A 25,638-nucleotide genomic window follows, 5' to 3' on the forward strand; every position below is an offset into this window, starting at 1 on the left:
ATTAACTCTATGGTGTCAGTTCAGTTCAGTTGCTCAGTCGTGTCCGACTCTTTGCGATCCCATGGACTGCAGCACGCCAGGCTTCCCTGTCCATCACCAGCTAACTATGGTGTAAAACTGTATTTGAAAAAGAAGATCTGGGGCATATATATGTTTGTATATACAATCCCTGGGAAAATGTATAAGGAATAGGTTTGTAACTTGTTAGGTTTGTAAACCAGGTATCCATTTTTAAATACATAAAAATTTAAAATAAATGAGACAACCCAATGGAACAATTGGCAAAACACTTGAACAGGTACTTCACAGAAGAAAATCCAAACATGAAAAAATGCTCATTTTCATTAGTCATCAGGGAAATGCAAACTTCAACCACAATGAAATACTATTTACACACCCACTAGAATGGCTAACGTGAAAAAACACCAGGTGCTGGTGAGCATGCAGAGAAACTGGGGCTTCCATCCACTTCACTGCTGGGGGCAGGAATGCGATTGTTAAACCAGCCCGCAGGACCGTTACGAGTATCTGCTGAAGACAGATCGGAAGACTTGTGATAGAATGTTCCCACAATCCACAGTACAGCATTGTTCACAGATATTCAGGTTGTTTGCAGTGTGGAGCCAGAATGAACAGATAGTAGTCTACCTATACAGTGAAATACAAGACTCTACAGAATGAAAGTGCACACTACACACAAGTAAATCTCACAAAATAGAATGTTGAGTAAAAGTTCAAAATCGGGCAAAACTGACCTTTGGTATAGGAAGACAGGGCAGGGCTGTGATTACCACGGTAGTGGGGATGCTGGGGCCTAGTAATATTCTATTTCTTGAGCTGGGTGCTGGTTGTATGAGTGCTCACTTGGTAAAAATTCAGCCTTGTACATTTATGATTTGTATGCTGGTATTTTAACAGTGGGAGAGAAAGAGACTTCCAAGGGCTGTACGGTGGAAAAATCAGAAATTTCTTCAGAAGGGAGTTTGGGTGGTTTCTTATTTTTTCCACTGAGATTGTGATGTTGAATGCATCAGCCAGATCAGGGAAGCCAGAAGGCTGAAGCTCTCCAACCCAAGGTGTTGAACAAGGCCCATGAAGTCTAAACCTAAAGTGGTGTGACACATTCCTGAATTCCTTTTCACTGGGTCACCTCACCTCCAGCTGCAGGTAGAGCCCTCGGGGGCAGCAGGCCTGTGCCTTGGGCTCTGTGTTCCCTGGAATCCCAAGCTGGCCCTCTCCTGCCCTTCAGCATGTCTTCCTCCCCGGCACATTATCAAAAATTCCTCCTCCTCTCCCATTCCTGCGACAGTGCAATACGCAGCAAATGAATGAACGAACGTGTTACGGCTGGCCCCTTGTTCAGATGAAGAAACAGGCCCACTGAGTTTAAGGAGTGTGGTGAGGGTCATACAACTGGGAGAGGAGCTCATAGCCTCCTACTCCTGAAGCACCCTCTACTGGAAGAAACGTGTATACACATGGCTGATTCATTTTGTTATGCAGCAGAAACTAACACAGCATTGTAAAGCAATGATACTAAAAAAAAAAAAAAGAAGATACTAAGGAAAAAAACCTGAAAAAAAAGAACCTGATCTGAGAATGAAGCCCACCTCAAAGGGAAGCAGTCAAGAAGGCGAGAGAGATGAGATCAAGTTCTGATGATGTCACTTGGCCCCTGGATCCTGCTGGGCCAACCCCAGAACTTTTCAGTCATGTAAGCCACTGTATTCCTATTATCACCACTCTTTTTTTTGGTTGTGCCTTGAGGGATGCAGGACCCCAGTTCCCCTACCTGGAGTCAAACCCGCACCCCCTGCAGTGGAAGCTGTCTTAACCACTGGACCACCAGGGAAGTCCCTATATTCCCTCTTTTTTTTGAAAAACCAGTTTGCCTGGACTTTTGTCACTTACACATTTACATTCTGGTAAATACACGTTCCAGGTCCAAATACACTAGTTCTATCATATTTCCTCGAATTACCAGTATAGATTTCATATCTTGAAATCTCATGGTTAACCCAGCATGACTTGATCTTTGCCACTGGTGCTTCCTCTTCTGCGGGGTCACAGATGTTTTTCATGAGTCATCTGTCCTGAATGTTTCCCAGGCCCAATGTCTAGTTCACTGGTCTGTGGTTTGCAGAATTTACTTTCTTCCCCTTTTTAAGTAAAATGGCCATGTCATGTGCTTCTCTCCAACCTTCCGGCAAGTTCAGAAGATCTTTTATTTAGTTTGGAGAGACAGGTTAATCTTCTTGAAGACAAATGATATTTCCCCAAAATGGAGTCTAACCCTGAATGAACCCTCATTTTCCAATTTTCCTGAACAGTTGGTATCACCAGAGTGAGAACAAGGCTGCAAGAGTGTACTCCTGGTGCTGGGTTCACTCACTGAACCAAGGGAGGACTTCCTCCAGCCACAGATACAATCCTCCTCCATTCCATAGTCTTCATGATGCTCTTGTAGCCTGCGGGATGCCCCCCCCATCTGTAGTGCCCACATAAGAAAATGAACGCTGTCTTACACTTCTCTGGATTCACATGAAGCTTAAAATACCCAGAGATCTGGTTTATCACAATTGATGACTACACGGAGCTGGTCATGCAAATCAGAAATGGACCAGAAGCAGCTGAGGTGCTGAAGGCCCCACGCCTCTTGTAGAATCGCAGCTCCCAGCTCTTTCCTTCCTGTTGCTCCCTTAAACTTTCCCAAGCAAGTCTGAACAGTCCACTTTCCCAGGGACCAGCAGCTCCATGTGTGGGGCACAAGAAAGACACTTGATCGTCAATCCACAGGTGTCTTTCCTTCTAAGTGGCAGAACTCCAGTTCCTCCTGCCTAACTCCTAAGACTTCAGAGAACAACCCCTGCCCCAGTTTTCTGAGGTTGACATTCTGCCCTAGTTCAGATGCCAGGGCATTTATTTAAAGGTAGAGCTTTATTAGGGCTTCCCTGGTGGCTCAGTGGTAAAGAATCTGCCTGCCAATGCAGGAGATGCAGGTTCGATCCCTGGGTCAGAAAGATACCCTGGAGAAGGAAATGGTGACCCATTCGAGTATTCTTGCCAGGGAAATCCCATGGACAGAGGAGCCTGGAGGGCTGCAGTCCACGGGGTTGAAAAGAGTTGGACACAGCTTAGTTACCCACCCAAAGGCGCTCTATAGCCCTGCAGTGTAGCTCTGGAACTGTCTTCAGAGAATTTGCAGTGTCAGAATTCACAGTCTGTTTCACTAGGTGTTAGAACCAAGCTTGCCATAACCCCAAGATTTTTGGGAGGGGGGTGTCCATTTACATTCCTATGCTTGCTCTTGAACTGAAAAATCTTCCAGATACATGTATATGTATGACTGAGTCGCTTTGCTGTCCACCCGAAACTGTCACAACATTGTTAAACAGCTATTCTTCAATATAAAATAAAAAGCTTTAAAAAAAAAAAAAGTGTCCGAAGCACACATATTTTTTACCTTTTGTGGTTTTGGTTTGTTCTTTTGAAGAGATGTGGAAGAAACCCAAGCCAGACAGCTCGAAAATTGTGTTTACTGTATCTGGTGAAAAGATGCTGATGCGCGTAGGAGTTCAAGAAAGTGGAATCCATCAGCTTTTTAAGATGCCCCCTTTCAAAAAAAATCAGTCGGCCTCACAGTGCCCTTCCGTTCCATACATCCTTGCCTGACTCGTTTCACAAGTACGTTCCTTAAAGTCAAGGCTTCAGCCTAACTGAAACAGACGAGAAGGAAATGGCATAAGGGGATCCTTGTCTTAAAGGTGTGGACATCAGGGCGGGGTAGCAACCCGAATCAGGTTATACTCCCTTCCCGGGCTCCCCCACCTCCAGAATCACCAAATAATTCACTCATCTGTCCACAGAACGGCCTGCACCCACCCCCCACCCCACAGCTCTGCTCGGCCCGGGAGAACAGCCTAGTTTTTTGAGCAGATCCAGGAAACGGGGTTGCGACGACCTTCTGTTAGAAGTCCCCAAGAGTGCTCCCAGGGGCGGGGGACGACGCCTGCATCCGAAAGGCGGCTCCAGTCCGGGGCGAGCCGGGGCCGGAGGGGCCCGAGAGCCTCGGAGCTTCGGGCGCGGGTAGCGGCCCCACCCCAGCACGTGACGCCGCTTCCGGGCTGCACCGCGGCTGCGCAGTCCGGGCGAGGGGGGGTGGGGGGGCGGGCCCGGGCTGCTGACTGACAGCTCGCGCGGGCCGGCCTCAGAAGGACACGGCTCCGGGGCCGGCGCAGTGGCCGCACCGCCGAGCCCAAAGGCGCCCGCCCGCGCGCTAGCTCCCGGGCCCGCCCGGCCGGCCAACCCCCGCCGCGGTGAGAGGGGCGGGGGGCCCGTTGGCGCCCGTGAGGGGGACGGCGTGCCGGGCTCTGTGGGCGGCGCGGGGACTCGCTCTCCGAGGGGCGACAGCCGGAGCGCCCGGGGACCGGCGGGTGAGGGGTGGTCGATTGGGGACCGGGGCTCTGCGGGGTCGGCCTCGGCTCAAGCTGAGGTGAGGAAACGGGAGGAGGGGGCCAAGAGCCCACCTTATGGGGAGCAGGGCGCTCCCTGGGGGGTGGGGGGGTGCTGGAAAATGTGTCCCCATCCCTGGCGGCTGACGGTGTCGCCAGGTGGCTTAGGAATGGAGCCGGCTCCCCAGTTTTGGGGGAGGAACCCCCTCCCCTCCTGGACGAGCGTGCTGGGGAGGGGCTTCTTCGAACCGGGATGGGGAAGACTCGGTGAGTTGTGCTGCGTGCTGGGCTTTAAGTTTGCTGCCCCTCTGCTTCTGAGGTGGCAGCGGGGGCGGTGTAGGGGCACAGGAGAAGGGCTCGGCCCGCCTCCCCGGGGCCCCCTCGTCCCCGCGGTGGTCGGGAGCAATAGGAGCTTTGCCGTGGGGCCGTGTAGAGCAGCTGGTTCAGGGTGGCCTGGCCCAGGGACCAGGGTCTTGGAAAGGACAGGATGGGGGATTTTCTGGAGCTGGGTGGGAGTTTCGCGTTGCGTGGGGTCTGGGCTTCTCTGGGTTGTAGGTTGATTGAGTTTGGGAGGAGGAAGAGGACATGTCAGTAGGGACTGACCAGCTCTTGTGACTCCGGTTAAGTGTGAGGCCAGGGTGCCAGCCTGCAGACTGGGCAAGAACTCACCTCTGAGCTGGCACAGGTGAGGAGCTTGACGTGCAGCTTGACTCGCTGGGGTGAGTAAATGATAAGAGGCAAGCTGACAGCTGTCAGGGAGCAGGCGACCCTCCAGACCATTGTCACCTAAAGCTGAGGTTTGGAGCTCATTTGATTCAAGGCACCCCCTCCCTCAACCTAAACCAGGACAACCAAGATGCTTAACACCGAACTAAGCAAAGAAAAAAAATTCAGTTGTATTACGCGTGAGCGCTTTTTTCCATCTTTCCGTGGTTCTGTTTGGAAGTGTGTGTTTTCCCCTTGTTCCTTCTCTCCCTTGGGCTGTCACTGGCTTTTATTTCCACTTGGTGCAGAAATAGGACTGCTTATGCATTTGAAGCACAGGGCGATCGGCTGGCTATTGAGATCAGCTCACAATGAGAAAGTTGACTCATGAGGTTCTTTTTCCATTAAAGAGATGAAGATGGCTGAGGACTCAGGGATATGCACTTTACTGAGCAGATTATCTCTAACTTCTCATTTGGTTCTGGAATACATTCCTGTGATTTTCTTCCATCTTTGTCTTTTGTATGGCTTGTGTGGGTTAATGTGAAGATAGTTTGTATTATTTGAGAACACAGCAATTAAGGCCAATGAAAAACTACTCAGCGACCTGAGTAAATCACAAACCTTGAATTATTTGCTACAGATTTCCAGACAGTGCAGAATATCCACAGATATTAGACATGGTCCTTTTTGCATGACAATAGCTTTGGTTCTTTGGAGGTAAATTGCTTTAGGATGGCCCCAAATGGCTTTGAGGGGCTTCTCAGGTGGCTCATTGGTAAGGAATCTGCCTGCCAATGCAGAAGACATAGGTTTGATCCTTGGTCCAGGAAGATCCCCTGGAGAAGGAAATGGCAACCCACTCCAGTATTCTTGCCTGGAGAACCTCATGGACAGAGGAGCCTGGCAGAGTACCCATGGGGTTGCAAAGAGTCAGACACGACTGAGCAGCAACAAAATGGCTCTGAGAGCACATTTTTTAGGACAGTTTTTCGGAAGGGTTTAAGGTGAAATGAGTCATCATGCTACCTGCCTTTGTCTCTCTTCCCTTCTCTCAAAAGGAAATAATCAAGTGAAAAGAAACATCAAAAGCAGCCTAGGAAGAGAGAAAGTCAGGGAAAGTCAACCCATATGACATGCAAAGGGAGGAGTAAAAATCCTTATTGCCAATGATAACCCCTCACTTTTACACCACAGAGTAATTTGCAAAGGGCTCTCACACGCAGAATCTTAACTGATCTTCATAAATGTCACAGATGAGGAAACTAAGGCTAAATGGCTTGCCCATGGTCACTTAGCTAGTAGGAGCAAATCAGTGTTAAGCCTAGCTGTCTGACACCAAGATTCAGTGGCCCATCACCGCTCCGCTGAGCAGGATGCAGGATGCGGGGCCAGTGACACACACATCCCAGGGCCTGAGGGATTCCCAGCATCCCTGTCCCCCACCGCTTTCCCTGCTTGCTAAGGCAGCATGGCTCTCGAGCATAGACGCTCTCCACCACTTCCTTCTACCCCAGGCTTGAGCGTCTGCATGTACTCAGATTTGTTTATAGGTCCTTGAGAAACCTAGTGGGGAAGTATGATTGCAGGGAGTGTGTTTTGCTCAAGCGCTCAGAGTTTCCTAATAGTCTAGGTGTCTTCAGCCACGTGATGCAACAGACCAGGGCAATTCTAGGGACACTTGCCATAATCGTTTTCCTTGTCCTCCACCCTGAAGAAAAATGCAGTGGTTGTGAAACCTGAGGAGTTGACCCAGTACTTTTGTTTGTTTTATCCAGTTTTTTTAATACATGGCATTGTTTGCATTATGGCGATGTTTTTTTTTTTTTTTTTTCCCCTTTCCTCTTTAAAGAGGGCACAGCTGTTCTCATTAGGGAAGAATAAGCTTGAATCCCATTTTCTAGCTCTGAGCATCTAGATCTGAAAAAGGACACCAGAGGAGGTTATCTGAGTGTGTTTCAGCAGGTCACTGGTGCAAAACAATTTTTAAAAAGTCAAGGCAGTCTGGGGTGCATCAGTGGCCGTGTAGATCTGGAATGACAAAGGTGAAAGTTCTCGTGTTGAGGAGCACGGGCTCAGTAGTCGTGGCTTGCAGGCTCCGTTGCAGAGCAACATATGGAATCTTCCTAGACCAAGGATTGAACCTGTGTCCCCTAAATTGGCAGGCAGATTCTTAGCCACTGTACCACCAGGGAAGTCCCAGAGTGATTTAAAACAAAAACAACTTTGCATCAAATCATGTCTCTCCCCAGTGACATCTCAGTAGTCTTGGGATCAGATGCAAGCTTCTTACCTGGCCCCACTATGCAAGGACTGACTGACCTTCCTTGTTGCTCCAGCTTCATTAGTTGCCACTCCCTCCCTCAACAAAAGTCCCTCCTTCTTTCTGGGCCTTGACTGGGTCTAACTTGCTCTGTCTCAGGGCCTCTGCACTGGCTGTTCCTCCAGCCAGATTCTCCTGTGGCTGACTCCTTGTCATTCAGGTCACTGGTCCAGTGTCACAAGCTTAGTGGGAGCTCCCCTAACAATTTAAATAATTTCATCCTGGTCCCCAACCCACTTTGCTCATGTCGTATTGTTTTCCTTGCATCATCGTATCAGAAATGGCCATACGTGTACGTGCTTTTAGTGTCGGCTCCCCGTTTAACATCGCATCAACAGAGCCCCAAAGAGTGCCTGACACGTAGTAGGTGCTCAATAAATATTTGCTAAATGAATGATTTTTATAACAGACCTTGTCAAAGATAAGAGGGATTGCTGCATTGGTAGATAATAAATTAGTCTTCTCTTACTAGAGACAGCCATAGTAGGCTGGTGAGCTGACTGTCAGGCCAGAGAATTTTAAGCTTTAGACAGAAAGTAAAACCAGATCAGTTTATGAGTCTCCTAGGGCTGCTGTACCAAAGTACCACAAACTGGGGGATTTTAGGGAAGAGATAATTATTCTCTTACAGATCAGGAGACAAGACGTGCAAAATCAAGGTGTCAGCAGAGCTGGTTCCTTCTTGGGGTCTCAGAGGCAGAGTCTGTTCCTGCCCTCCTCTCAGCCTCTGGGGGTTTCCAGCCACCCTTTCTGTTCCTTGTCTTGCAGCTGCATGACCCCCATCCCTGCCTCTGTGGTCACATGAACTTCTTTCTGTGTGTCTGTGTGTATGTATATGTGTTTTCACAATATCTTCCCTCTGTGTGTGTCTCCCTGTCTCTTCTTATAAGGACACCAGTCAAATTGGATTTGGGGCCCAACCTATTCCATTATGACTTTATGATTTAAAAAAAAATGTTCATTTAGTTGGCCACACCAGGTCTTAGTTTCGGCATGCAGGATATTTAGTTGTGGCATGTGGGATCTAGAACCCAGGTCCTCTGCATTGGGAACACAGAGTCTTAGCCACTGGACCACCAGGGAGGTCCCTCAGCATCTCTTTCCATGGTTCAGTTCATGGAATGCTCAAAGCATAACACCTTCTAACTTCGAGATCCAGTAACATTTTAAGGGGTAAAACTGGTAGGAGGGGGCCGGGTTATTTTTTGGGCTAATGACATGGATTTGGATGTTTATGCCTAAAGTATTTGTGATCCTTACAACTTACAGCTTGTACTCTAGGTGGGTCCTGGGCGAGGAGAGGGAGGGTCTGACTCATAGAGTGACTTGCACAGGGTCATCCAGGACCGCATGAACCTCCCGACTGACTGCAGAGCCGGTGGCCTCTCCCCATAACCGCTGGTGGCCAGGTCTCCCTGGTGGCTCCAGCCTGGGGCAGGATGCGGAGTTTCCCTGACAGCTCCAGAGGCCCTGGGGGGATGACTGCTCCCTTGGGGACACGCTTCTGTCCCCGTCCTTGTGACGAAGGGTTGGCTCCCTGATGGCGAGATAAACGGTGCCGCTGGACACGATGTTCCCGTGTCAGGCCTCGCGCAGCCGGTCGGAGCCGGAGGCCACAACATCAGAGCAGTCACATTTTTCCTTTGTGGGACTTTCCCAGTGATTCTGAGGGGCTTTTAAGTAAGGCTTTTGAGAATTCTGAGTTTCAGTGTCTCAGATTTTGACCCTGAAAAAGGTTCAGAAAAAGGGCCATGCAGGAGTTGCTAGGAAAACTTGTGATTTGGGCCTGGTAGGTGGAGAGTGGGGTTGGGGGTCGTGAGAGCAGGGCAGCCTGTGAGCAGAGCAGCCAATGTAACCTGTCCCTTCGCCTTCAGAGGTCTTTTTATTGTTGGCTTCATCTCACCCAGATACCCAATACCCACCTCTTCCCTATTTAATTTGTTGGCTGGGTAATTCATGCAGGTGGTACAAAACTCAAATGATACGGGAGGATGTCCAGGGAAAAGTGATTTCTGTCTCTACCTCTCCTCCCCTGGCTTCCCGTCTCCTTCCCAGGGGCACCATCTCTGCCCATTTCGGTGTCTCTTTGCAGAGACTGGAAGTCCTTTAATGTCCCCAAGTGCCACCCCCACCCCACCCCATGTCATCCCACACACTGCACTCCCATCCTGACTTTTCATGCCTCTTGCCTTTTCAGAACCCTTGCTCTGGGGACCTGTTAGGCTGGTCTGTTCCCAGGTGCTGAGAGCTGATGGCAACACCTCTGCCAAGAGTTTTATATTTAGAAGGGAGATGCTTAGAAAAATAGGAATCTGTAATGGTAGAGCGTGGGGCCTTCAGGGAGGAGTGTGGGAGCAGAGCTTGTATTTGTGGGTTCGGATCCGGTGCCTTGAACTTCAGGGTTAGCCCTGGCGAGGAGGCCTGTGTGCCTCCCGTCACAGCCTGTGGGCAGCGCTGGCTCTCAGGTTCACGCAGGTCCGGTCCGAGTACCACTCTGTGTTCGCAGCTCATCTCTCCCGTTTCCTGGTCTGGGGTGGGGCCCATCCTCCGTGTTTTACGCACAGTTTGGTGGTACCTTCATAGCTCTCAAAAGGCGGTGTGGTCCCAGTGTGGCACATGGGGTGACACTTCGTGTCCCGTGACAGAGGAGGGACGTCATGGAAGAAAAGCCTCTCATCCTTGGGGCCTTCTGGGCTCATTCTGGAAACTTCCTTCTGCCTCTGAAGATGCAAAGTGAATGATCAAGACGCATTGCACTGTGGGAATCATCTCCCCCAAAAGCTGAAAGAAATGGTAAATCTGGAAGGGAAAAAAAGAGTCCAGGCGATTGTTTTTTCCCCTCGTTACTGAATCCACGTATGGAAGCCCGTGCTGGGTGCGGGCCGTGTTCCCAAGGGCCAGCCTTGCACAGACAGGTGTGCTCCGAGCCTTTGCCTCCCAGCCAGGCATGACTCAGAGCCGATGACTCACTGCTGGCAGTGATGACCGGCAGGCAAGGGAAGAGGAGAATCTAGAAAGAGCAGCACCAATGGAAAATGCCAGAGTTAGTGAGCTTGGAGGGTTACTGTTCAGCTGACATCCTTGAGTGAGGGGCTTTGAGGGTGAAACAGGGAAGCTAAGATGCAAAAATAGAGCCCAAGAAAAGTGTGTCGGGGGGAAACCCTCACAAGAGAAGAAAGCTAAACGGAATTGTAAGTTCATAGTAAATGCCAAGAATGAAGTCAGAGAATTCAGTGAGATCGGACAGTGAAAAGCTTAATTCGTGTGGCAACGCACAGGAAATAGGAAACCAGTTCACAGAGGGAAGCTGGTCCACTTCCCTCTCTGGAGAGAAGCAGGTTATGCTGGACTTCGAGAAGCAGCAGGATCACTCTCAGGAGCCCGAGGCCTGCTCTGGATGATGAAAAAATTTCATTTTCCTGTTGTCGTGGAGTAAAGGTTGTCCACATAATCAAATGTAACGTACAGGGAATTAGTAAGACCCTTGTGCTCCATGAAGGAAGCAGCATCTCGGACTTCCATCTCTCGGGTCACCCCAAGGGGCCAAAGCCTGAGGGGTCCCAGGGATTGACCCCTCCCGCCCAGTGGTGCTCCTCTGTCCTCACCTGTCCCATCTCTGCACAGTCACCAGAGCGCAGCATCTTGGCACAATTAAAATCAGATCGTGGCATTCCCCTGAGGCAAACCTTCCAGGCCTCTCCCAGTGCTCCTGGGGTGAAACCCCGACTCCTTAACTTGGCTCCCAAGCCCCTGCCTAGCAGGTGGCAACCCCACCAGCCTCAACCAGGCCAAGTTCATTCCCACCACAGAGCCTGAGAACTTGCCGTTTGCTGGGGCCGGGCTGCTGGTGGGCAGTGGGGATTCCTCAGGCTGAAGGAATAGAAGGGCAGGGTGAGCCACACATGTGGGCTTCAGTTTCTAGCAGCCGAACAAACAAGTCAATGAAACAGTCCCAGTTAACTTTAATAGTAGATTTTATTTAATCCAGTATGCCCAGGACATGATCATTGACATATCTAATCAATAGAAAAATTGTTAGCAAGACAATTACATTCTCGTCCAGCACTAAGTCTGGGGTCTGCGTGGTTGGCACATCTCAGTTTGAGTGAATCACGTTCCCTGGCTCAGTGACCACGCAGGGACAGTGGCTGCAGCCCTATCCTGCTTGCGCTTTTGTTTCATTTTGTTTCATTCATCACTGCACTTGTGATGGGGAGCGTGCTGCCTCCTATTTACCTCTGTTCTCTGATTTGAGCACATGCTCCTGGAGGCCTGGGCTTGTTTGCCTTGTCCACTTGGCATAGCACCTGGCACCCTGTGATGCTCAAGAATGTTTGCTGAGTGATCAAACACACACATGACCGAACAAACGAACCACTTCTCCTTCCTCTTCACATCCCAGAGGCAACTGAATAGTCATCACTGCCGTTTAGAGCCTCCTTTAATCAGGGGAACTTCATGCACAAGGCTTCCTGTTTCTCGTAGGTCCCAAACTGCCTCATATCAGGACTTGGGTATGTCACAGGCCCATCGCAATAGTTCTTTACTGAGCTTATTTGCGGGGTGGCGGTGATACTACCAAGAAAAAGATTTTCAAAAGGAAGCAGTGAACAGGATTGAGGCTCTGTGGTGGTGTTAGTGCTCAGAGTTAATCTAGATCAGGCGTTTCAACTGGGGACAACATCTAGGGACCTTCTCATCACAGCTGGATGGTGCTTCAGGCATTCGTGGGTGGAGGCCAGGGATGCTGCCGAGCCCACAGAACAGCCCCCACTGCCGAGAATTATCCAGCATGCGTGCTGCTGGAGCCCTGCTGTCTATCAGCGTGGCTTCCTGTTGGCTGCGTTTCTGAGTTGCCTCTGGTAACATCAAGGAGGTTATTAGTCTCCAGAAACTTGACAGGTTCTGTGCCGGCCCCATCTTTTCATTCCCTTGTCTCCCTTTCATGTAAACCCACCCCTACTTAGCATTTCTTTTCCTAAAAGGGCAGACCAAACAGGCACTGCCTCCAGCTAAAGCCTTTGAGATGAAAAAAAATGGCGCTCCACGTTTGCACCACGAATTAGAATTCTGCAGGGCAGACGTCTAGAGAAGCCCGTGCTGAGAACTGTGGATCCGTGTGCTTTACACCCGTGGAAGCTGTTTGGAAACCTTTGCAGCAAAGCAGAGCGGAAGCCGATTTCTTGCCACCTACCTTGAAGTCAACATCTGCCATCTACATTTTCAAGCAAACAAACAGACATGTACTTACACTCATAAGCAGGACTGCACTGCAGAATCACACCTGTTTCAATTCTTGTTAAATATGAATGCCCTCCAAAATCAGAGTTCAGCTCCCATATTATTGTGGGTAGAAAAGGGATTGATGATAAGTTTCAGGTTTACACTTTTAGAGAATACTTGCAAACATTAAGTGGCGTTGTGCTACACTTGATGATCTTTCTCATCCTCAGTCCTCTGACTAGGTCTGATTAAGTCTGAACATCTGTGTGTGTGTGCACGCGTGTATGTGTGTACGTGCGTGTGTGTGGGGGATTATTACTGTCTCTCACCTGCTGCTGCTTGCTGTTTTCTTTTTTCTTTTTGGCCACACTTCACAGTATGCAGGATCTCAGTTCCCTGACCAGGGATGGAACCACACCCGCTGACCACTAGACTGTCGGAAGTCCCCTGTGCTGTTTTCTCTGCAGTGTCTCCCCTTGCCTGGCTGGCAGGCTCCCACCAGATTTCACCCGAACAGTGCAGTCCAGGTCTTGCCCAGGCAGTATCGCCTGCTTCTGCTTCCGGTCTCCCATTCACGCCTGCGTCCTGGAATGACAGTGCTGGTCCCCCTTGCTATAATCATTCACTTAGGTCTGTCTCTTCTTAGATGGTGTCTGGGAAAGGAAGGCCCGTATACTATTCATCTTTGTGTCTCTAGAACTTAATCGCAATTCCCACGACTTGGTAAGGACTTAATAAATGGTCACACACATGACCTGAACGCTACGGGATAACACGTTTCATCCGTCACACTAGCACTGCCTCCATCCGAGATGAGAGGCAGCGGCTGTGTCCTTGGCCTTCGACGATGAAAGTCGCAGGACTCGGCACTGAGCAGAGAGATGTCAAACCAGCCCCAGGGCGGGTGTGCTCCCTCCACGCCCTAGTTCTCTGTTTCACTCGGTTGGCGCTGTTGTGGGCAGAAGTGTGGGCTCCAGACGCAGCTGCGTGTGCACCACTGTGCGGCTTTGTTGACACCCTGTCCCTTCCCTGTGTCACCATTTCCCATCTTAGAGCTGCTTCCGTGAGTCTGCACCTTTCCCCTGAGCTTTCTGTCAGCCTCCCCATCCCTTTTTTTTTTAATTAAAAAAAAATTTTTTTTTAATCTTTTGCCCGTGCTGAGCGGCATGTGGGATCTTAGTTCACCAACCAGGGATTGAACCCAGGACCCCTGCTTTGGAAGCATGTTGCTTTAACCACTGGAGATGGAGAGAAGCCCCTCCCCATCCCATCTGTCTGCCAGCCCCCACTGTCTTCTAGAAATCTCAAGTCTCATCTGACACTAACGCTTTGGGGTTTTATTCGAGTAAAATAAAATCTGGAGTCACTTATGCATAATTGTTTTTTTCTTGCTCCTTTGCAAGTGTTAGTTGCTTAATCTTGTCCAACTCTTTTCGACCCCGTGGACTGTTGCCCACCAGGCTCCTCTGTCAATGGGATTTCCCAGGAAAGAATACTGGAGTGGGTTGCCATCCCCTTCTCCAGGGGGTCTTCCTGACCCAGAGATCAAACCAGGGTCTTGTACATTGCAGGCAGATTCTTTACCATCTGAGCCACCAAGGAAGCCCAACATCTCCTTTTGTTTCTTTTATTATTATTTTAAAATCGTCCAGTTTTTTTTTTTTCGATTAAGGCCCCGAGTAACTAATAGGAAAACCTAGCATTTGTGGGTGAAGAGCTCTAAGCCCTGTGTGTTTGCCAGTCTCTACTAAAGTAGGAATTAAACAACATCTTTAAATGCTTTGTAAGAAATGTCACACTGCTAAATCTGACATTGCCTGCATCACTTCCAAACAGGAAGACCTATAGCTTGTCGAGGGAACAGTAATCCACTCCAGTTGCTGACAGTTCCCTGGAGCATGCTTAGCTGTCTCCCAGTGAGCAGCTACCTCCTGCCTCACAGCAAGGTCGTGGGCCCAGACTCTGCTGGGCCTTATCTAGACTTTCTTACTTAGCTCTGTGGCCTTAGGCAGTTAGTTTAAAATACTTATCTAAAAAGCTCTTTAGGCAGCCTTCTCTAAGCCTTGAAGTTTCTTCAGCCATAAAATGGGAATAGTAATAACCTAGCTCCTGTATTACAGGAGAATTAAAGCAGGTTCTCCACATAGAGCGCTAGCTCAGGGCCTGGTGTGTGATGAGCATACACTGAGTGTTGATTGTAATTATCAGTTAGTTAATTATTAAAAAGTGCTAAATAATAGTCAGCATCATGGAAAAGGACAATCCAAGCCACCTTGGCTTTCTCGTGCCATTGTCGCTGGCCGAAGCAACAGTCCTTCTGGAGGGCATGTCACACCAGCAGCCACGGCAGTGCTCAGGTGTGGCCCGAGGTCTCCGGTGCTTGCTGAGAGGTGGGAGCGGTATCTGTTTTGCGATGTCTGCAAATGCCATCCTTTTATGCAAATTCAAATTTGCAAGGGGAGAAAATTTTTAGAAAAATGTAATTGTGTGTAGCTTCTATCATGAGTGGTATAAGAATCTTGAAAAGGTTTGATAAAAGACTCTGGTTTCACATCTCAGACTTCTTTGTAGAATCCATGATGCTCTGTCATTAGGTCCTGCAGCGCTGGACCGTTGTCTCACCCCATTGTCTCCCTCTCTGTGTCCATCTGTCTGTCTCTATCATTGTTTCTCTCTGTCTGTCTGGTCACTGAAACAACCAGCGTAGGTCTGGTCTTCTTGATGGGATGACAGTCTCCTCCATGTCATGTTTTCAGGAATACTCGGTCTAAAGAGCACAAGGGATCTCTTCTGTTAACACGAGAGTCTGGAGTGGAGTTTTAGGAAGACACATTTGCTCAGTAAGGGGGCAGCAGTGGGTGGTGGTTCAGACAGTACAAGGAATCCGCTTGTAATGAAGGAGACCCAGGTTGGATCCCTGGGTTGGGAAGTCCCCTGGAGAAGGGAATGGCTACCTATTCCAGTATTCTTGCTGGGGAGATCCCATGGACAGAGGAGCCTGGTGGACTGACAGTCCATGGCTGGACATGATTGAACGACTAACACCTGCCCCCCCAACACACACACACAGAATAGGGAAACGGGCCAGTCACTCCAGGAAGGAGTGAGCAAAACCAGCTGTGGAGGTGGCGGCCTGGAGGCAGGTCTCCTGTCTCATCTTGGCAGGGGACCCAGAGGCATTGCCCCAGTTCTCTTGAACTCTGGGCCTTGGTTGGAGGGATGGGCTGATGGCTGGCAGAGCTCCAGGCATGGCCGAGCCCAGAGAGCATGGCCCGCTCCCTGGCGGCCACATTGCTTCCAGGAGCAGATGCTGCCCTACAGAGCTGGTCTTTTCTTTCTTGGGTGGTTCTGCCCTGTGTGACTGACTTCAATTGCCTCAGATGCCTTCCGTGGACCTTCATGTTTTTAGAAAGGCATGAGCATTTCCCCATCTCTTGTTTCCTGAAAACCACAGCAGCTCAGAAAGAAGTCTTGTCTTTTCTCTGCATGGACACTTGGTGCAGCCTCTGCAGCTCAGCCTTTGTCCAGTCAGTCGTGAGGAAGCTGGGTCCATAGTGTGAACTTGAAGGGAGGAGGTGACCCGGAGCCTGGGGTGCAAGTCAGGAGCCCTGAGTCCCCAGGGAGGGTCTCCTGTGTCACCCAGCCCAGGCTTTCCCTCTGGTCCCAGAGGGGAGCTTTGACTGCATTTTCTGTGTGCAGAAGCATGAGACCCCCAACTCTCCCAGCAGCTCCTTCCACTGAGAGGGGGGTCAATCCCTAGCCACGGGCATGATCTCTGACAGACAGATGTGTTCCCCGATGTTTCCTCAGCAGGAAAGGGTGGGTAGAGAGGGGCTGGGGTCCTCCCAGAGCTTCTCGGGCTCTTAAAGTAAAGTGAGAGTTCTCTGTGGGGAGCGGATCCTTTCATTTGGTTCTTAAGCAGAGGGCCCGTGACTATTTTAAGACAGTTGCAGGGGGCTCTTGAAATTGAGTCCCATTTCAAAGATTCAGTGGTCTCAAGTCACTGTTACTGCAGAGGAGGGGACTGAGCCCTGCCCCATGTGTTGGGGGCACAGGGGGCCTGTTTTCCAGCCTCTGCAGGCTCTGTTGACCTTCTCAGACAAGTGGTCAGCTCACTAGGCTTAATGGAGCTCCTCCAGGTGGCTGACCCTGATCCTTATATCCAGCTTGGGCTTTTGTACTTCTCTCAGGCCCGTGACTGGACCCGCCTTGGGTGAGGCTTATCCTCCAGTGGCCGGCGGCCGAGGGAGGGGGTTGGAAAGGAGACGCTGCCCGGTGGTGGGGAGCCGTGCGCAGCCCTGGGGAGGCCAGTGGGCCGGGCGCTCGCAGTGCCGCCGCGAGTTGCTCTTAACTTGACTGTCATTACTTTGGCCTTTGGCTATTTGCGCTTCCTGTAGAGAACCTAGGGAACGTGGTCTCTGTGAGTGTTTCTCTCACTAACCCTTTCTTCTGTGTGTCTCCTCTGTGTACCCACACCTGTGATGTGTGGCCATTCTACTAGCATTGCCCTACCTGTTTTGTTTTAAAACTAAACGGACTTGATCTGGAGTGCTTTCTTCCTACTTGGCCCCTTCCTCCATGTAGACAAAGGATGAGAAATCACGGAAAAATGAGGGACTCTGGGATCGAGGCCCCGCCCAGTTCTCCACCTCTTGTCTCATGTGTCTGACCCTGTCTGCCTGCAGAGGAAGTGTGGCCCACGTGTAGGCAGGTGGTGTCCCGTAAGCTTGGCTGGCACGGGGATGGAAAGGACTGATTTGTTTGACCCTGTTCTCCAAGGATTCAGGTCCAGACCTGTTTGTCAGGAAGGGTGTGTGGTTCCAAATGGACACCTGGGAGAAATGTGGACACAGGTAGCGGTCAAACCAAGAAATCTAGGTCATGCACTAGGCTGGATGAACGTCAGCCACCGAGCTGTGGGGTCTGGGGTCTCTAGGGCCCCACTTTTAAAAGAGAAGGGAACTACTATTTACTTATTAGCCCCTGTTCTAGGCACTTGGCTCGCTGCTTCCACCTCTTTTTTTAAAATTAACATATAGTAAAATTTAGTTTGGGCTGACTCTAGGAGAGAGTGGAAGATAGGGAAGTCTGGCGTGCTGCAGCGCATGGGTCTGCAAAGAGTTGGACGTGACTGACCGACTAAACAACAAATAGTAAAACTGACTTTTTTGGAGTACAGTTCTGTGTATTTTAAAATACGTACAGATTTGTGTAACCACGAATTCAGTTAAGAGACAAAACACCTTCTCCGTCACACCCACGTTTCCTTTTGTTGTTTGTTGCACCCCATCCCTAACTCCTGGCAGCCCCGACCCCCATCTTTTGGAGCACGTCTTATAAGTGGAGTCAGGGTGTAGGTGAAATTCCAAGGACAGTGTTTTCCGCTCAGCATCACGCATTTGAGGTTCACCAAGCTGTTGCGTGTGGTGGGGTTTTATTGCTGAGAGGTCGACTCTCGTACGTACCCCACAGTTTGTTTAGTCATGCACCCGGAGAGGACATCTGGGGTATTTTCAGTTTGGGACAGTTATGAATAGAGTTGCTAGAAACATTTGTGTACAGATTTTTGTGTGACCCTGAGTTTTCATTTCTCTTAAGTACGTATCTAGGAGTGGGTGTGTGTGACAAGTATATGTTTATAAGAAACTTCCCAAATCTCCCATCCTGAAGAATTCCAAATGATGTCTGTATATTCTCCACCCTGAAGGGCTTGGAGCATAACTCTCCGTTCCTTAAAGGGGTCCTGGCCACAGCAACAGCCTTCCAAAGAGCACAGTTTAGAAAGGGAGATAAACAAAAGAGCACTCTCAGTGGAGAAGCCTGGTAAGTGTGACCTCAGCCTGATGATCAAGGTCACCTGGGAGGAGTCATGTTGATAGTATGTGCCTTTGAAATGATATGATAGAAATGGTGCCTTCTCTCTGGGGTCTTCCTCCCCAACACCCATAACCCCAGTCTAACCACGAGAAAAATACCAGCCAGATCTCCACTAGGCACATTCTGCAAAATACACACAAATACACCTCAGAATTGTGGTTTTCAAAAACAAGGAGAATCTGAGAAACTGTTGTAGCCTGAGGAGACAGGATGACAGTGTCATGTGGGATCCTGGAACAGGAAAAGGGCATTAGGAAGAGATTGAGCAAATATGAATAAAGTACATATTTCAGTTAATGAGAATGGATTAATACTGATTCATGAATAATAACAAATATACCTAACTAATACAAGATGCTAACAATAGGGAAAGCGATGTGGGGTATATGGTAGGTCTACAGTAAAGTGAGAAAAGTGAACGTGCTAGTTGCTCGGTCATGCCTGTCTCTGTGCGACCCCACGGACTGTAGCCCACCAGGCTCCTCTGTCCGTGGAATTCTCCCGGCAAGAATACCGGAGTAAGTTGCCATTCCCTTCTCCAGGGGATCGTCCCAACCCAGGGGTCGAATCCACATCTCCTGCATTGCAGACTGATTCTTTACATCTGAGCCACTGAGGAAGCTTTTTTGTAAATCTAAAACTACCCTAAAATTTCAAAGTTTACTTAAAAAGCAAAACCAAAACAGCTGGCAAATGTTTTTGCATTCCTACCAACAATGTATATTAGAGTTCCAGTTGCTCAGCATTCTTGTCAACACTTGATATGACTAATATTTTTTATTTTAGCCATTTTAGCAGGTATGTAATTGGTTGCTGTGTGCTAAGTTGCTTCAGTCATGTCTGACTCTTTGCAACCCCATGGACTGTAGCCCTCCAGGCTCCTCTGGGGAGGAGGAATCCCTCCTCCCCAGGAGGGATCCCTCATGGGATTCTCCAGGCAAGAATACTGGAGTGGGTAGCCTATCCCTTTTCCAGGGGATCTTCCCGACCCAGGGATTGAACTGGAGTTTCTTGCATTGCAGGTGGATTCTTTACCAGCTGAGATACCAGGGAAACCCCAATTGGTGGCTCACTATGGTTTTAATCTGCCTTTCCCTCATGACTAATGATGTCACATACCTTTTACTTACTTACCTTCTGTATCCCCTCTGGTGAAATGTCTGTTCTTTTGCTCCTTGTTAGGTTGGCTTGTTTTCTTACTGTTAGGTTTTGAGAGTTCTTTCTGTTTTCTGTATATAAGTCCCTCATTGGATATGTAATTTGCAAATATTTTCTCCTAGTCTCTAGCTTGTCTTTTCTTTTAACAGTGTTTTTAACAGAGAAAAATTTTTAATTTTTATGGAGTCTAGTATATAAACTTTTCCTTTTGTGGACCGTGCTTTCAAATGTCATATCTTGGAACTCTTCACATTGTTTTAGTTGAAAACTTTTTAAAGTTTTACATTTGGTTTGTGATCCATTTGAGATAATTTTAATAAGGTGTGAAGGTTTCAGGTCAAGGTTTATCTGTTTACTTATTTCTTCGCTCATGGATGTCCAGTTGTTCCAACACCATTTGTTGTTGAAATGGCTGTCCTCGCTCCATGGAGTTGCTTCTGGATCTTTGTCAAAGCTCAGTTGGCTCTCCTTATGTGGGGCTGTTTCTGGACTCTGTCCTGATTCACTGTCTGTGTGTCTATCACCCAGCAACGTCACACTGCAGAGGGCACGGCCAACAGGTATATTTTTTGCACTGTCTTCTTTCTCCTCTTCTTCTGGGACTCTAATGACACAGATGTTAGACCCTTCAGTTTTGCTCCACAAGTCCCCAAGGCTCTACTCACTTTTAAAAAAACCTTTTTTTTTCCCTCTCTGTTGTTCAGATTAGATCATTTTTATTGACCTGTCTTCATGGTCACTGTCTCTTTCCTTTATCATATTCAGCCTACTATTGTGCCTTTCTAGTGGTTTAAAATTCTTCAGTTACAGTATTTCATACTTCTAAAATTTTCATTTGATTCCACTTCACTTCTCTTTCTTTGCTGAGACTTTTTGTCTTTACCTTTATTTCAAGAACGTTCCTCCTTACTCCTTTGAGTATGCTTTATAATAATGACTTTGAAGTCTTAATTAATTCTAATACTTTGTCATCTTGGCACTGGTATCAACTGATCCTTTCCCATGTGAGCTGAGGATTTTCCTGGTTCTTTGTATACTGAGCAATTCTGGGTTGATCCTGAATATATGAATATTGCGTTATGAGACTCTGGGTCTTATTTAAATCCTGTGGAGAATGCTGCCATCTTGCTGTAGCAAGCGCTAGACCCATTTGAGCTCAGATTCTGGACCCCTGCCAGCCCTCTGCGGGTCTCCGCATCAGTTGTGTTTTCCAAGCCTTCATGATGCTCTTCAGCTCTGCCGTGTGTCCCCAGCGTGGCTCCGCGTTCTCTCCCGAGGCTCCGTGCTCTGAGGCCACAGTGTGCCGCTCAGGCCTGTATCTGCACATGCTGAGCTCAGGGCTGATCCCGGGAGCGTGCCTACCCCGCTTTATGGGGTTGTTCTCCTGAGCCTCTCCCGCTCCATTGTCTCCTCGGCCCTTTCCAGTTCCAGAGGCCTCTTTCTTTGGCTTTTCATCCTGGAAGGAGGGACCTTATTTCTCCTGCTCTGCTACGCTCTTCCTGGGACTTATCTCACATCCATAACTAAGCAAGAGGATGACCAAGAGAGAAAAGTCCAATGGGGTTTTCACCTCCTTCAACTCCTCTAGTTGGAAAGGAAGCTTCCTGCCTCAAAGCTTTAGGCACCTGTGGACCCCTCTGCAGCTGGGGGGTTGCTGGGGACCGGGACATGAGAACAGCAAGAAGACAGAAGCGCAGGAGAGGAAAAGCTCTGGGTTTGGGCCCACTGCATCTGAAAATTAGACAACCCCTTCCCTGCTCCCCACACCAGCACCCAGCTTCTGGAGCTCTGCTGAGGCCTCTTTCTGGGTACTGGGTTGTATGCAGTCCAGGCTGGGGTCCTGGAGTTGGGAGGAGGCAGAATCACCCCCTCTTTGGCGGGAATTCAAATTCTGGTCATCTTCCCTCCTCAGCCTGCTACTGTTTGCTTTTCAGAGCCCTCATATAGCTGCCCTGTCCATCCTGCCCAGGTTTTATAGCCACATTCAGTGGGTGAGATGGGATGGAGTGTGTGCTTAATTACTCTGCTCACTCAGAACCATAAGGAAGCTGGAAGACGGCTGTTTGAGAGGCATTCAGTGAAGAAATCTGGGTTAAACAGAGACAGGAAGTCAGGATGAAGCTGGTACAGGAGAACTGTGGTTCATGTGGGGAAGGAGGAAAATGAAAGGATAGAAGTTGAAGGATTTGGAAAACCTGATGTGCAGCATCACATAGAGGACGGGCGGAAGGAACCCTTGAGCTCCCCTCGCCCCATCGTCACACATCTGGCCTTGCACACTCATCAGGTTGCTGGTTGAAGGGATGGTTTGACTACAGGCACCTGAGCTGTATTCCTCTCCGTTTGGGGTATTAGGAAACGTGTACACAGAGAAGCTGGGAAAGATCTCTCTGAGAGTCAAGAATCTGTAGCATATTGAAATATTTGTATCCAGGTGGTCACCAATGTGTATAGCCTCGTGCTACAGAATCTGATCTGGGCTTGATAAAGAATTAATCTCTTAAAGTAGATTCTTCTCTCTCTCCCTACCCCCATCCCCCTCTCCCTTCCTCCCTGTCTCACTCAAGTAAAGCAAAGCCTTTATTGCAAGAATAACTCTTGCTTTCTTAAAAGATTTTCTGAATGAGAGGACCATTAATACCAATGACTGTTACTGAATTTCTGTCTACACTTGTTGACACAAATGAAAGCAAAGAGCATTTGAAAATCATAAGGCAGAACTTTGGAAGTGGCCGTTTTCTCCAGGGTCTCTGATACTGATCAGATCTTTAAAGTCCCCATTGCCCTGTCAGTCATGTACTGAACACTCTTCACATGCCCAATACAAATACCATTCAGAATTCATACGGTACTTTAGCCATTTGACTTTTTTCTTTTTTTTCTGGCTTCCTTTATTAGTTCATTTGATCCTTATAAGAACAGTGTGAGGCAGACAGGATAGCTGTGGCATTGTTCTGTATTATTTTTATATAATTGAATATTACATCTTGGTTTTTCATTTTCTGCTTCATTTTCATTTAACATAAGCATTTTCACAGTGCCATGTTGTCATTATTTTCTCTGTCATATTTCAGTGAAGTGCCAGAATTAATAGCAAAATTGACACGACTTTCTTGTTGATCGTTTAGTTTATTTTCACTTTCCTTTTGCTGTTGTAAAGCTTGCTGCATAGAGGTTTTGGGGGCTATTTTCTTTGGATAAATTAGATAAGCTTTAAAAATATTGTTAAATGTATTTCAACACCAGGGAGGATTTCAAAAGACCACAGATGACCTAGAGAGAACACCAGCGTGACACAACCACAATTTTCAGATTTCTCCACGTTGCAGAGCAGGGGTTGGATGTGCCAAGAGATTTAGCCAGAGGAAGGTGGGTGGTGTGTATAAGGAAATGAAGAAAGTGTTAGCAAAGGCCGTGTGTGTCAGAAAGAGAGGGAGACAGGGAGGGATGAGGGGAGAGAGAGAGAGAGGGAAATAGACTGATTATGGGAAAGTTCTGTCTTGAAGAAACCAACAACCTCATGCTTGTGTGGGGTTGCTTTTGAATGAGAGCAGCGTCCCCTCTGCATGTGGCCATTGGAGAGCTGCATGAGCAGCCTTGACCAGCTCCAGATGGCAGAGCACCTTGACCACCAGCCAGAGATGACGATGTCATGGCCAACCGGTGACAGTCACTCGCGGTATCAAGCTGAGGGCTCCCCAAGGCCTCCCAGTGAGCCCGCGTCCAGGAGGACTCGCCCAGAGCTGACCCTCCTGAGGAGGCACAGGTGGCCGGTGCACACGGCTCTTTATCTTGGCCCTGTGTTGGGCTGCCGGGGCCAAGCACCAAGCTTAAAGAGGATGGACGTTTGTTGAGTTCCATCCCTTGCCTGCCTTGGGCTCTAGAAGGACCAAGGATCAGATCTTTTTAGGGAGCCTATTTCGGTTCAAAAAAGTGTGGCTGTCTCTGTGCCAGGGGCTCGGGTAGGAGGCAGTTATTTTGCCAAATTGCCCAGAAGGATGGAAAACCAAGTCCATCTGTATCCAGATGGAACCCAGCTGTCACTGAATTGTCAGCTGTGTCCTTTTACTAAAGAAGTGCAGCTGGGACATCCCTGGTGGTCCAGTGGTTAGGACTCCACTTGCAGAGGTGTGGGTTTGATCCCTGGTCAGGGAACTAAAATCCCAACTGCCTCGAGGTGCGGCCAAAAAAAAAGAAGAAGGGCAGGTGATCATGGAAGGATGGGGTGTACCTCTAACATTTGGTTGTAGTGCAGTCAACCCGGTAAGTTAGTGGTGGGAATTGTTAGTAAACGCCAATTCATTGAGGACTTACCTGGGATGAATTAGACATCAGTAAAGTACAAAAGGTATTTCCAAGCACTGATGAGAGATGATTTTTGAGTTGAGACTTAGAGCAACTTTGGAAAAACTAAGAAATTTCAAAGACTTAGACTGGGGAGGAGCCATTGGTTTGTAATCGTCGTGTACCTTTTTCTCCCTCCCTGATCCACTTGCGGCTGGTTGAATTCCTGGAGCCTTCTGCAGTGTTGCTGAACCAAGGGAGGCAGCCTGCACCAGACTATAGGAAACTTGTCTCCTCTACCACCCTATTCCCCACCTTAGCACAGCGCCCAGCCCATCCTGGCAGTTTTAATATTGACCCACCAAGGTCAGGTGTGAGGGAGCCAGCAGATGGCCCCTTATCTCTTTTTCCTGGGAACTGTGAATATTTTAGACCTTTGCTTCTTCCTGGAGCTCATAAAATAGGAACTGTTTTCGGATGTAACCATTACAACAGCTACAATGGAGAAAAACCTGCGTTCAGTGTCATAAAGTGTTATCTCGGGTTGGAAATGGCACAAAACCCTAACGGTCCCGTGGCCTCTCCCACTAACACCTTCTGCTTCCGACTTCCTTTTCAAGAAGGAGACTCTGGAGGGTCCATTCTGGGGGTGGAGACAGCTGCCTTGCTGGGAATCTGCTCTTCCTGCTGGAACCACAGAGGACAATCTGATCGCTTGGTCACACGGCCGCTCCTCCCAGATTTGAATCTGCTGTCTCTTCTCCCAAGTTACTCTCCCCCTCAGTAAATCCCCCTTGAATTTCTCACCATTGCTCACGTGACACGGTTATCAGGTAGGATTTTGTTGTTTTTTTTTTTTTTTTAGGATTTTGTTTTTATTATCATTTTTGGGTCGCCCTCCAGATTCTTGGGCTTCCCTAGTGGCTCAGATGGTAAAGAATCCACCTGCAATGCAGGTAGACCCGGGTTCGATCCCTGGGTTGGGAAGATTCCCCTGAAGGAGGGCATGGCAACCCACTCCAGTATTCTTGCCTGGAGAATCCCTATAGACAGAGGAACCTGGTGGGCTACGGTCCATGGGGTCGCATAGAGTCGGACACAACTGAGCGACTAAGCACACTCCAGATTCTCAATAGCTTTCTCCTTTTCCACAAGTCTTAAAAGCATTTATCACATTAAAATACTTTGCCAGTTTATTACTTTTTCCAAACTGATGTATCCTGCTGGGCTGCTCTGGGCCCTATGACTGGGGAGCATGAGGCCTGGGTCTCCAGACATGTTTACTCTGATCTGCTGCCCCAAGAGGAGCTGCCAACTCCTTCTGGGGTGTGGGATTGGATGGAATGTTCCAGGAGCTGCCTGACCAGCAGAGGCAGAGTTGACTGAAACCATCTCTTGGGTTTTGGATCGGGTGCTCCTTACAGTGCAGCCGAAGGTCAGTTTTGAGTTTGTTGTTCTCATCAGCATCAAACCCATTGACTCGTGGCACGCGTACCGTGGACTTGTGAAACTCTGGGTTGGAATGTCAGGTTCCCTCACTAATAATTTATGAGTTATTCGAAGACAGAGGCTGGGGTTTCCCTCACAGTCCAGTGGTTAAGTCTCCAAGCTGCCAAT

The 25,638-nt window shown here is 48.7% G+C and overlaps 1 protein-coding gene and 1 long non-coding RNA gene across 4 annotated transcripts in view; one reads left to right on the forward strand and one right to left on the reverse strand.

The window, feature by feature from the left end:
* The window catches only part of KIAA0513 (KIAA0513 ortholog), a 60,547-nt gene that overhangs the window by 4,766 nt on the left and 30,143 nt on the right, over nucleotides 1–25,638 (forward strand). For 2 of the 3 annotated variants that reach the window (XM_025268482.3, XM_025268483.3), the window contains exon 1: nucleotides 4,185–4,316. The exons of the other annotated variant lie outside the window; for it this stretch is intronic. The gene's annotated coding sequence lies outside the window, so the exon portion shown is untranslated. Of the gene's footprint in view, nucleotides 1–4,184; nucleotides 4,317–25,638 lie in introns of those variants that run through there. 3 annotated transcript variants of the gene reach the window in all.
* On the reverse strand, nucleotides 271–4,059 carry LOC112580209. The gene is made up of 2 exons (XR_006546438.2): nucleotides 3,464–4,059; nucleotides 271–648 (listed from the first exon to the last, which is right to left on the reverse strand). It is a non-coding gene; the product is annotated as an uncharacterized LOC112580209 (long non-coding RNA).

This window comes from Bubalus bubalis, chromosome 18 (genome assembly GCF_019923935.1).
Source record: "Bubalus bubalis isolate 160015118507 breed Murrah chromosome 18, NDDB_SH_1, whole genome shotgun sequence".
NCBI lineage: Eukaryota > Metazoa > Chordata > Mammalia > Artiodactyla > Bovidae > Bubalus > Bubalus bubalis.